Source organism: Lycorma delicatula, chromosome 9 (assembly GCF_047948215.1).
Source record: "Lycorma delicatula isolate Av1 chromosome 9, ASM4794821v1, whole genome shotgun sequence".
Taxonomy (NCBI): Eukaryota; Metazoa; Arthropoda; class Insecta; order Hemiptera; family Fulgoridae; genus Lycorma; species Lycorma delicatula.
This window is the reverse complement of record NC_134463.1, coordinates 40,322,623-40,335,876: the sequence shown is the minus strand read 5'-3', so window position 1 is coordinate 40,335,876 and position 13,254 is coordinate 40,322,623. Positions and strand designations below refer to the sequence as shown.

The following is a 13,254-nucleotide window of genomic DNA, read 5'->3' as shown; positions in this document are numbered from 1 at the left end:
AGTTTTGTTATTTGGGAAGTAGAATTACTAAAGATGGACGAAGCAGGAGCGATATAAAATGCCGAATAGCACAAGCGAAACGAGCCTTCAGTAAGAAATATAATTTGTTTACATCAAAAATTAATTTAAATGTCAGGAAAAGATTTTTGAAAGTGTATGTTTGGAGTGTCGCTTTATATGGAAGTGAAACTTGGACAATCGGAGTATCTGAGAAGAAAAGATTAGAATCTTTTGAAATGTGGTGCTATAGGAGAATATTAAAAATCAGATGGGTGGATAAAGTGACAAATGAAGAGGTATTGCGGCAAATAGATGAAGAAAGAAGCATTTGGAAAAATATAGTTAAAAGAAGAGACAGACTTATAGGCCACATACTAAGGCATCCTGGAATAGTCGCTTTAATATTGGAAAGACAGGTAGAAGGAAAAAATTGTGTAGGCAGGCCACGTTTGGAATATGTAAAACAAATTGTTAGGGATGTAGGATGTAGAGGGTATACTGAAATGAAACGACTAGCACTAGATAGGAAATCTTGGAGAGCTGCATCAAACCAGTCAAATGACTGAAGACAAAAAAAAAAAATTGAGTGCAACTCAAGAACGACCCAACCAATATTCATCAAATTTCCACATGCACATCAGATGTACTACTACAGCATATCAAAATTTCAATGAAATTGATCAAGTAGTTTTGTAGATTTTTAATCAAATATATATATTTTTTTTCGAGCTCCTCATACCTCAAAACATAAAGAAAATTCATTTTCACCCATCACTTCCATTATACGATCGAAAGTAATGCCGTATATTTCTTTTAAAAGTCTGTAAAAAGAAACTTGCGTTTCAAGTCAGCAGTCAACCTGATTTTTTGAACAGGAAAATTACATTATGAATTTTATTTTCTTAGAGTTAATAAACTATAATTTATAGTTAATTTAAATATAAAATATAATAATATTAACATAAAAACGAACATATAATTATTATTTTAGAGTTATTTCTGTTTGAGTTATAGAAAGTTATGTGCTATTTGCGTGTTTTATGTTATATAAGTTTTTTTTTTAATTTATCATTTAATTTAATGAACCTAATTAACTTATATTCGCAACCGACATAAAATCCAGCGGTTATATATATTTTCAAAATAGTTACAATTCATACGATATGTACATATTTTTAAATAATAATTTCCATAAATTTTAACCCGTTAAAAATTTAATCTATAGTGTCTTATTAGGTGTAAAGTTAAAAACAGAGCGAGGAAGATAAAATGTTACATCGAGCTAGAGATATAAGTATTAAAAATAGTGCCGTTATGTCGAGCGTTAGAGAAACAGCCATTGAGATATTCTGAAAATAAATTCTGCATATAATTAATTGATACCCAGCTGGTAAATATAGATTGTGGGTATCCGACAGTAACTACCTTTTTCTCTGTCGACCCTCCAAAGCTCGAATCATAATCGGTAGGCGTATAATTAGGGACCAGCTGCTTCTTTCTTAATAATTATTTTTTTCAGCATATATATTACTTTCCTTTCTCTTTTCCGTGTAATATTATTTTTAGCCATTTCCTTTTGTTAATTTTTCAAAATATTACAATTTATAAAACTTTTATTGAAAATAATGGTGTCAGTGAATATGATCTTAATCCTGATTAGAATTTTAAATGGTGTATAAGATGGATTGATAAAATCATTTTTATCAGCTTAACCGGCTATTTCCCGTTTTTAGTTAACGTTTTGAGAAGTGTCGTTAAAATAATTACCTTGTTTAAGCCTACTTTTTTTTTTTTATTAATTTATACTTTTTTTATTGAAATAAAAATAAAATGCGAATTATTTTTTTCATCTGCCCACACCCAAAAGAAACTTCACAATATCGAATTAAAAATACGACAAACAACATCTGGCTGTTATAGTGTAAATTTAAGCTACAGGAAATAATTTCTATCGATCTATAAATAACTTTCACACCCTCCTTTTGATATATTTTTCAAAATTTTGAGGAATCACGACTTCAGCCCAAAAATAGAATTGGTGTTGATTTTCGGCTGATTGTAAATATCTTGATGTCAAATGAATTTTGTCAGGAATGAAAAATGTCTAGTCTAAACGAGATTCGAACCCGGAACCTACCGGATGAAAAAAAGAGAAACGCTACCACTCCATCCATTTAAGTCGGAAAATATGTAGACCGGATTTTTAATAAATTTTAATTTAAACTAATGGCCCCTTCTGCTTCACAACTTCATTATTACAAAATAATGTTAAATATTTTTTTTAAATCGGCTGAAAATCTTTTCATTTACAACACATCTCACTCCCAACCCACTTGTTTTTCTCTTTTCTTTCCTATCACAGGTAAAATACGTGATCAAAACTTATTTCCAGTCCTATTTCCTGGACGGATCGGACTGAATTTTTTTTTTTATTCTGCTCGGAATGGCCCGCAGATTTGTCATCAAGAATGAACGGACCATCAATGTGATTTTCCTGTAAGTAATAACCTCGGAAATTTCCTCAGTTAATGAATAAATGATGATTTTTGAAGATTTTTCAGAGGAGACTCAAGTTTGGGGTCCGATGACGCTTGGTGATTTATCTCTGGGTCATTCCGAAAAAATCAGCCCGATCGTCCAGTAGAACGCCCACACAGACTCGAAATTGGTTTTCAGCCCAATTTTTTTTATATATATGTTTTATATGAAAAGGCAATGAGGGGGGGGGGTTCCGCAGTAGATAATCCTACACTAAACCGATTTTTTACATTTCACTTCATTATACCCTTCATCTTGTCAATAATAGTAATTATATACCTAGTCTTCCTTCATGAATCAGGGCCATCAAACCCATTAGGTATAAAAAACAATATTGACAGGATTTCATTCAATCATATTTCACAACCAAAGACTGAATTTTTTCTTAATAATAATTTTTACAGCGATAAAAAGTTGATGCTTAGTAACAGTTACTGATCGATAACAATGAATTTTGTAGCTATGAAAAAATATTAAGCCTGTTCGGGAGTTGAACCCAAACCTCCCGATTACCAATTAGAGATTCTACCAATTCACCTTGGAAATCTTCCATAGTAGTAACAACAGTAATTCCTATATATTCCCATATATTTAACCAGAAAGTAGAACTAGTTTTTTGTTTCAGAAAGGATCATATATGACATATCAATTTATATTTTTAATAAAAAACCTAACGATGAAAAAATTGAACGTAAGAATTTTTGCAATGCTTTCAATCTACGGACTTTAAACCTTTTTTCTAGTTTTAGTTTTCCACCTGTATTAAGGAAAAGAGTAAATTTAAATACATTTTCAATTAATATTCTGCAATTAATATTATTATACTATATTATTATATTATTTTCAATTAATATTATGTATAAGATTTTTTCTCCGCTCTACCGGACGTAAATCTTGACCAATTTTAACAAAAGTTGGTGGGGTATGTAAACCTATTGGGAATAGAATCTTATTGATTTTCAAGCGAATCGGTTCAAAGAAATAAGAGTACAACGGGATTTTTAGATACATTTTCATTTATTTTTCTACTGAACGAAATGTTTAACCGATTTTGATGAAACATTGTAAGATGCTGTAACCTAACAGAAATAGAACCCTATCGATTTTCTGGCGAATCGGTTCATAGGAACAAAAGTTAGAGGCAAAAATCTGGGATTTTGATTTCGTTTTCAAGGTTTTTCAAGATTGTGTTGTAACATGAAGGGTGACATATTAGAAAGCCAAAATTAGATTTTTGCGAGCACCATCTGATGCAGACTGGTTTCTCAGTGTTATTTTCAAAAATCATTACAGCAGTGGAACATCCTTTCTTTCTTAACTAAAACCGGCAATCCGTTCTTCTGACGACACACTTACTGCGACAGAGGTTTTTTTAAACATTAGTTTTAATGGGATTGTTATCAACTCAGTGCTGAGTGTATAATATATCGTTCAACCGATTTTATATCCCAGTATTATTAACTGTAGGATATTATAAATATATAATTTTTAAATTCTCTCTCTCCTTCTGTGGCGGTACCGTTCACTCCACTCACTGAATTTCTCTTTCTATCCGCCTTTTATGATGTAAAAATTATTCGTGCGTAACCTTTTAAATACCTTACGGCTAAAAATTACTTCGCCCTGCTTCGGCACGAATCATGTTTCAAAGCTCGATTTGAATTCCTAGTTTATCAACATTAAAAGCTTTTAACCTTATTATTTCTTTAAATTAATCTGTCTTGAAAACACAGCGTGTCAAATTTTTTATAAACTTGTCTACAGTTAATTAATACAAGAATATAATAAAATGTGCCATTATATAAAATACGATTATATTAATAATATAGTATCGGTAGGTAATATCATTCGGGATTCTAATTCATACGTCCGTACGAGTATTTTATATGTTAAAGCTCTATTATCGGCTTTATTTATTATGTTAAAAGTAATAATATAGATGTTTAAAGACCTTTACAGTGAAAAAAATTATTAGTACGGTTTAATTTACCATAAAATCGTTCGTGTGGATTTATCACGTTTCGTAACGAGTAAACACGATAAATCCTTCTGTGAAAACATATCCATATTAAATTTAATTAACTTAATATTTATTTTGAAAAATTAATTATTAGTAAAAATTTTGGTTTATATCTCTTTATAACCATTATCTATTTTCAAAAATTTATCGATGAAAATTTTAAACCATATTCCTCTTAATATTTACTTATTTAATTTTCTATGAATTATTCTATGGAAACAAAAAAAAACGTGACAACACAGTTGTTTCTGGTACACGGCTTACACACACATACACCCACATACAACTTAATTTAAAACATTTATCATTTTATTTAAATATAATTTTTTTTTTCGTTTATTTAATTCAATGATTCTAACTAAAGCACGCGCGCATACCGTATTTAATTCGTGTGGGTGTGACGGTACTAGCGGCGATGGTCGGCACTAACTAAACTAATGTAATTTCACAATTTAAATAGAACAAATTTTGCTTGTACGGTCAGCAGACTGTGTAGCCGCGACGCTTAACGTACCAGATACCGAATCAACCGGGCGATCGAATTCGAGACCCAGCCAAACCGAGTTACACTTTAAATATTATTAATTTATTTAATTCAAACGCTCACCTGTGACAACACAACATAGCAGTAGTTTATAGCATTTTTTGGGGTAGGGGTGTGATTTTTCAAAAAACATTTTTTTGCAGATATTGTTATTTTTTAATTAAGAAATGTGCTAAGAAAAATACGAACTTAATTAGACGAAATTACGAGATACTAAAGGTAATCTCTCTCTGCAGTCTCACTCACTTGACATTTTATGTTGAAAATTTAATAGTATTAATGTCCCATATATAAAAGTAATCTTACCAAGTTTGATCAAAATCGGTTCAGTAGTTTTGGAGATATAAGATGATTTATAAGCCAACACCGAACACGAAAATTTCCGTAGGTTTTTTTGGGTTCCTTATGTGTCAAAACGTCAAGATCCGGTGAAAATCGCAAATGCCCACATTGGACCGATTACAATACTTTCTCTTTCTATATATATATATATATATATATATATATATATATATACTTTACCGAAAGTAAAAATTATATTCGTTAATTATGTCTAGAAGTATTTCCCACTTTTTGGACGAAAACTTTGAAACATTTCCTAAAATCTGAAAAATTTAGAATTTTCAAACGGCATAGTTTTACAATATGGCGTTTCCTAGATTTTCTATGGATTACATAATAAAATTCCATTATAATCAAAATCCTGCAAAGGTATCTTCTATGTTTTGAAGTCTTTGTAAATGTATGTTATGTCTTCCTTTCCTGAACTATTTCTTTAATCTTATTCTACCCTCACCAGCTCGATTTTCCTTCTAATATTTTTTTCCGTGTTCTTATTCCATACCTAGCCTCCCAAACACTACGTAGATATCTGTCCTTTGACATTCGAAATTATTAATTAAATAAACTGCGAGATCGGATAGTTCCTATTATATTAAATCAATTTCTGATCGCTACATAATTATGATGGTGATTATCAAGAAATCATAAGGGGGAAGACTATCCAAAATATTTTTTTCTTTAGAAATGGGAATAGGAAGTTTATACTTGGTCAGTTTATTTAGTTTACAGTGAAGAGCAGTTTTCTAAATTCACTGCAACCCCTATTTTAGGGGTTGGAGTGAAAAAATACAATTCTCGACAAGAATAAATTTATCTCATTTGTTACTAAAGATAAAAACTCAGAAAAAAAGACCAAAATAAAAAGAAAATAAATGTCTATAAGTGTCTAGTCCTTCTGTATACACAAAAAATACATCTTGTAGATTTTTTGTTACAATTTTTTAAACAAAAAATCATTCCCAAGTTAATTTCAACCCCCTCTCATAATTATATATACAAGATGATTATCACATGCATATACATGCATCTAAATAAATATTTTCTGTAGAGAGTAAACAAAAATTCATGCAGTTATCTCAATTACAACTAAAGTTATGATTTTTTTTTAGTTTTAACGAAATAGAGAAATTAAAGTTTTCGAAAAACACAGAGATTAAAGATTACAATATACCATAGCACCTACCGATTGTATCGCATGGTTTAGCAACTTGAAAGTGGAATAACCTGTAGGATGAAATGTGAACTAAATAGAATAAAAAACGACATTTAAAATAGCGAAATATTCATATTTCTATCATTTTTCATTCATGTGATAGAAACTATTCAATTTCGTATTTTACACGGACAAAAAAAACAAATATTGGAAACAGGCTTATAATTTATTTTATTTAAATTTTTTTGATGAACGGGAAAAAAATTATTATACAGTTAAAAAGATCGTTTTTTTCCATAGAATAAAAATTACTAAAAAAAATTTTTATGAAATATTTTTTTTAGTGTATCAAGGGTAGACTCCCCCAACATTATGATTCGTTATCCTCGGATTAGCAAACCGTTCTCAAATGTTTCGTTGATATTTTTTATCGGCTTTGTATGCAGATTGAAAAGCAATAGAAGTAGGCTACATTATATCATGTTTTTTAATAAAAATTCGCCTTTCTTGGTCTGCTACTCTAATCACAGTTACTTAATTTTTAAGAACGTTAAAAATAATTTTCATCTTCTGCAAATTAACTAAACGGATTATTAAAAATCTAGAAAAATAACAAACGGTTCTAAATTGTTGATGCCAATTTATGCACCAGCGTAAATGCTTGGCTATAATACAATTGTGGCTTGTTGTTATTCAAGAATATGAATTTATAGCGAATATAATGAATCATTGATCTGTCTCTGCGTGTGCCCTTTTCGCTTCTTGTTTACAGCATTTTGTATGACTAATTTTTCATTAAAATATTTTGTATTATACGTTTTTTTTTTGTTTTTTTTTTAATTTAGCGTTAATCAAACATAAAATATCGTATAACTAAATTTAGGTTTCATCAGTACAGCTTTATTTAACGTAATATTTAGTTTTTGGCTTAATTTCTTTAACATTTTAATTAATATTTCTTAATTAAATTACGAAAAAGATTAATTAAATAAAACATAAATAAATTTAAAATGGGTAATTGTCTCGTGATTTTAAGTTTTCAAAATTCAACGATATATACAATGTTATGTATAATCATAAAGAAGGTAAAAGAGAGGGGTTATTTTTTTCCGAGTGACGCATGGCTTAAGAAATTTGTATGAACATCTCTAGATGAGATTTGTCAGTGGAAGAAGTAGAACGGGGATTAATGCCGGATTCCGTACATGAACATTCGTCTCACCAATTCTACGACTACTCGCATCTTGCCTAAAGGTTTGTAATAAAATAGGAAGTTACTGGGGATGAGTGAGGTGTTAATCAGCTGATATTGATCGGTTATCATGGATGCTATGTTTATTAATACTTTTCTATTTACGATTTAAGTTTTTATATAATTTGTTTATTATTAGTGAATTTAAAGTTATGTTAAAAAATCGATTTATTCATAATGAAAACGGATAGTTTTTCGTAGGTAAATGCGTCGCCGGCCTCCGTGGCGCGAGTGGTAGCGTCTCGGCCTTTCATTCGGAAGTCCCGGGTTCGAATCTCGGTCAGACATGGTCAGCATTTTCACACGCTACAAAAATTGTCATTCATCTCATCCTCTGAAGCAATACCGGTGGTACTGAAAGTAAAAAAAAAAATTAAACGCGTAGATTTTTTCAGAATAGCTTTCTTATGAGTTTAACTCCTCAGACTCGTTTTGGAAAACTATTATAATAAGTGTTTTATTAAAGAGAAGGCTGCATATAAATCGTATTACTAATGCGCTCGACTCAGAAGGTAGAATGAAGGCGTACGATTCGGTAATCGGCCTTAATTTTCTGTACGGTTTGAAGATCATACGATCGAAATCGTTCGAAAATTTTTTTTTACTGTTTGTTATTTCCGGATACGACTACTTCTGATAGTGTCTGAGAATAGTAACGGACAGGGTTCATTCAGGTATCATTTTTAATGAAGAAAATTAAATAGCGTATGGAAAATCGTTAAAACGCACCGGTAACATTAATTCATCTCTGAAAATAGGAACTATTAAAGCGACTGTCATTATATATACAAATTATTATCGATCGAGGAGAAGGAAATGTGGATTATGGTAATGATGTAAATATGAGGGCGGTCCAAAAAGTAACTTACGTGTGTGCCTAGCCTAGGAGTGTGTGCCTAGGAGATGGATGAGGATACAGCCGCCATCTTGGCGTCAAAACGTTTTTACACTTAGTATGCACCAAGCTGTCGTAGCGTGTAGACTCTGATTTGTCTTTGTTCATTGTGAATTATTGAAATGTGCGCTTCAATCCTGCGAGTCGGCCTAGCCTTGTGACTGATGAACTGACGATGAAAATCAACGATAAAATTCGTGAAAATCGCGGCATTACGATTACGGAAATATCGCTTCATTTGACGAGTTTACTGCATGAAATTTTATCGGGGATTTTTGGATATAACAAGTTTTGTGCAAGATGGGTGCCAAAAACCTAAGGCGATAGATTTCTACAGAGAAGGAATTGAAAAGCTCGTGCATCGTTATGATAAGTGCTTCAATTTAAATGGCGACTATGTAGAAAAATAATTTAAGATTGTCCTTTCAAATATATGTAATAAAATTTCATTTTTTATTTGGTTGGTTTTTTATTTCAAATGATAAGTTACTTTCTGGACAGTCCTCGTACAACGGAATTAAAATCGGTTACGGTAGATTCGATTAGGAAATAAAAGGATTTTAATACTAAAATCCTTTAGTATTAAAATACTATTTTAATACGGATTTGAATACTAGATCGTGGATACCGGTGTTCTTTGGTGGTTGGGTTTCAATTAACCACACATCTCAGGAATGGTCGAACTGAGAATGTACAAGACTACACTTCATTTATACTCATACATTTCATCCTCTGAAGAATTATCTAAACGGTAGTTACTGGAGGCTAAACAGGAAAAAGAAAGGAAATAAAAGGATATTCTAATAAATAGACAAGAAACGATCGGTCGATTATAGACAAAAATCGATCGGATCGGTTATTTGCCACAATGGATACTAGCGGTTTTTTTTTTTTTGCTTGATAATATCGCGACATAAGCTTGAAGCTTGTGCGTGGGATATGGAAATGTAGCGTACGAAAAATGCCGTGCCTAACCGGGATTCGAACCCAGGATCTCCGGATGAAAAGCCGAGACACTACCACTTGCGCCACGGAGGCCGGCCAGTTATGTATTTAAAGTAAGTAAGTAAGTGTTATAAGTAAATAAAAATATGTTATCAGTCCTACAGATATCAATTTCGGTATGCAATTTAAATATCCTGAAACACTATAATTTTTATTCCATACGTTAAAAAAATCGAGGTATAAGTGTTTTGAACACCGGCTGTACTCATATATATAACCCGAGGGGAGATTAATATTTTTTGTTTAATAGATTAGACGTAAGAAATATTCACATACTTTATCGGTCTTCTTATGTCATGCTACGAAAATTAGACGTTTATAAAAATAGGACGAGTTAACGATCCTGTTACTGTACCTTGTTGCTCCACATAGAGTGAAAGTAGTGGCGGTGATTATGATATTAACGATGAAAAAAAAAGCGGAAATAGTGATAGAGAGGATGTACGTGAGTATACTTGTAAAACTTAAGAAATAGTTATGAGGCTTCAAAGATTTTGTTATATTGTTAATTCCATTTATAATAATACAATTTTTACTGAACCCTACCGATTCTATTGTGTGTTTTTGTATGAATAATTTTTTTTTTTTTTTTTTATAAGTGTTTTTGTAAAATGAATTAAAATGTTTATGTTTAATATCTATATCATTAAATGATAGTTGAAGAAAATTTATAAGATTAAATTTAATCATTTTGTGTAGCCTTCAAAAATATTCTGAATATTTATAAGGGTGTAAACTAACTTTACGAAGATATCATCAGTAAGTAGAAGAGATCAGCAAGAAGTATTTAAATAGGAAATTATATTTTCAAGCACGTTGTGAATGATGGCTAGTAGTGGAAAAGTGTTGAATGAAATAGATAGAAGGATAATGACGTGTAACAAACTTTTTTTGTCAGTATGAATTTAATTAAGTCACGCCTCTTATAAAGAGCAACAAGTATAAAACTATATGAAACCCTAGTAAGACCTGGACGGTTAATGACGAATGGAAGCTGAGAATTTTTGAAAAAAGATAATGAGAATAATCACTGGACCGGTCTGTGAGATTAGAGAGTAAGAGAGAGAGAAATAATGTTCATCTTTCTGGAAAATGAAAATATTGTGTAAGATTCGTTAAATCGGGAAGAATTAGAAGGCTGGGTCATGTGTCAAGAATGGGAGTGGAGAGGATGGCAAGCAGAATATGGAGTAAAACTACGTACAATAGAATAAGAAAAGGAAAATCACGGACTGGATGATGTGGAGCGTGAGTTGAGTTCGCTTATCGTTTCAAATCTGAGAGGATCGAGATAGATGACGGAGCTGTTTGGGAGGCCGGGACATTGACCTATAGCGCCTAGGAGTAAATGAATATTTAAGTGTTAATATAGAGAAGAATAATTTTGTGTCATTTATTTTCGATTTCTTTAACAATTTTAAAAAACCGGTTATCCGGCAAAGAACTACGGAGTTTCAAGAATGAACGTAGTTTTTATTTTACAGCACTTAATAGCGTTTTATGCATAATCTTGAAATGACAATTAATTTTTAGTTTACACATTCTCCGTCAGATAGCAGCGGCGTTAAACTATTACACAGACCAAGCTGTTGTGAGCTCGGGCTTCAGTATAATGGCGTCACCACAGCAGAAGCACAGTGCAAATAACGATTTACAGAAACAGAATTAGTGACTGTCGTACAAAGAAACTTAATGCCAGTCTATCGTAGAAATTCTCCTACTGACAAAAACATACGTAAGTGGTGTAAACAGTTTTTGGAAACTGGAAGCGTTTTGAAAGGATACTCACTGAATAGGCCTAAAACAATAAATCAGCTGATTTGGAAGTCGAGAGTTCCAGCGTTCAAGTCCTAGTAAAGTCAGTTATTTTTACACGGATTTGAGTACTAGATCGTGGATACCGGTGTTCTTTGATGATTGAGTTTCAATTAATCACACACCTCAGGAATGGTCGAACGAAACTGTACAAGACTACACTTTATTTACGCACTCAAACATATAATCCTCATTCATACTCTGAAGTATTATCTGAAAGGTAATTACCGGAGGCTAAACAAGAAAAAGAAAGAAAGGCCAGAAACAATTAACGAAAATGTATAAAGAATTTGACTCTCTTTCCAACGACGTCCAAACCGTTCAGTTGGTAGTGTTAGTCATCGACCAAACATTCCTAAAATCAGTGTATCGCTGTCGATTACGTTACTGACAAGCGATTAAAACTTACTGCTTATAAACTGCAGCTTCTCAAAGAAATTAAACCTAACGATAAGCCAGAAAGAGTTGAATTTTTAACGATCACTTTATACCTGGGAACAAGATGGATTATCAGCTTGATATCTAACGGTGCTCATATTAAGTTACAGTAAGAGGTAAAAAAAACGTTAGACTTTGTATTTTTATGTAATAAAACCTAATTATTTGTAATTCTAATTGTAATGAACTAAATTGATTTTCAAACAAAGGAGTTCTTTTTCGAATAGTCAGTATATGAATTTAAAAAATCTGAGGTGAACACCACATGTCTTCCTTGTACGCCTATTATATTACATATACACAATTTTAAAATGAAAAGTACATACAATTTTATTTCATTAATAACTTCTGATATTTTTTTTTTATTGTTACTATTGAATTATTATTAATTGTAAAACTTTTTTTACAATCAGAAGTTAATAATTATTAATAAAAAAATATATTTAAATTAAAAAAAATTAAAAAAAAGAGAAAAAAACTCATTCGAACAGATGTGTCTCCCCCTTGTAAGATCCAAATATTTCATTAATTAAAACTTTATTGGGCAATAACTCTGGAAGCAATGAAAATATGTACCACTTATGATATCGTTGAAAATCTCTCAATGAGGGCTTATTACTGCAGTTAAGAAAAAGTCCAAAATCCAGATTTTGTTGAGTTTTGGGCTTTTTTGACATTTTTTGCCAAGTCGATTGTAATCAAAAAGGGAGGGCACAAATAGATGTTAACAACAGTCCTAAACCAAAATTTCAACATTCTACGACTAATCGTTTTTTTAGTTATGCGAGATACATACCTACGTACAGACGTCACGCCGAAAATAGTCAAAAATAGTGCATACATTTTTTATTACTCTCACGTAAATCATATTAGAATTAATTCCTAAAAAAAAACGTTTTAAGAAATGATCAATTTATTGCAAAGATATCCAAAAATTGGTTTTAAGTTTCAGTAAAGAAAGAAAAACAAAATTATAACAAAATAAATTGTCTAATTTTTTAATATTTACTTCCTTCTACGAATTAAAGGAAGTATTGTGATCGCGAAAAATTTCAGTTTTCAAATTTCAACGGAAATATCCATTTTGACCATCCCTGAATCCATTTTGGCTAGTTTCGGTGTGATGTGTGTACGTATGTATGTATCCCTCATAGCTCAAAAACGATTAGCCGTAGTATGTTAAAATTTTAGATTTAGTACTGTTGTAACTGATAGTTCTGCAGCTCTCTTTTGATTGCAATCGACTGAATTA

At 31.2% G+C, this 13,254-nt stretch overlaps 1 protein-coding gene across 17 annotated transcripts in view; it reads left to right on the top strand.

The window, feature by feature from the left end:
• tmod (tropomodulin) overlaps positions 1 to 13,254 on the top strand; it is a 443,143-nt gene that overhangs the window by 163,851 nt on the left and 266,038 nt on the right. The window contains exon 1 of one of the 17 annotated variants that reach the window (XM_075375736.1): positions 7,720 to 7,851. The exons of the other annotated variants lie outside the window; for them this stretch is intronic. The gene's annotated coding sequence lies outside the window, so the exon portion shown is untranslated. Of the gene's footprint in view, positions 1 to 7,719; positions 7,852 to 13,254 lie in introns of those variants that run through there. 17 annotated transcript variants of the gene reach the window in all.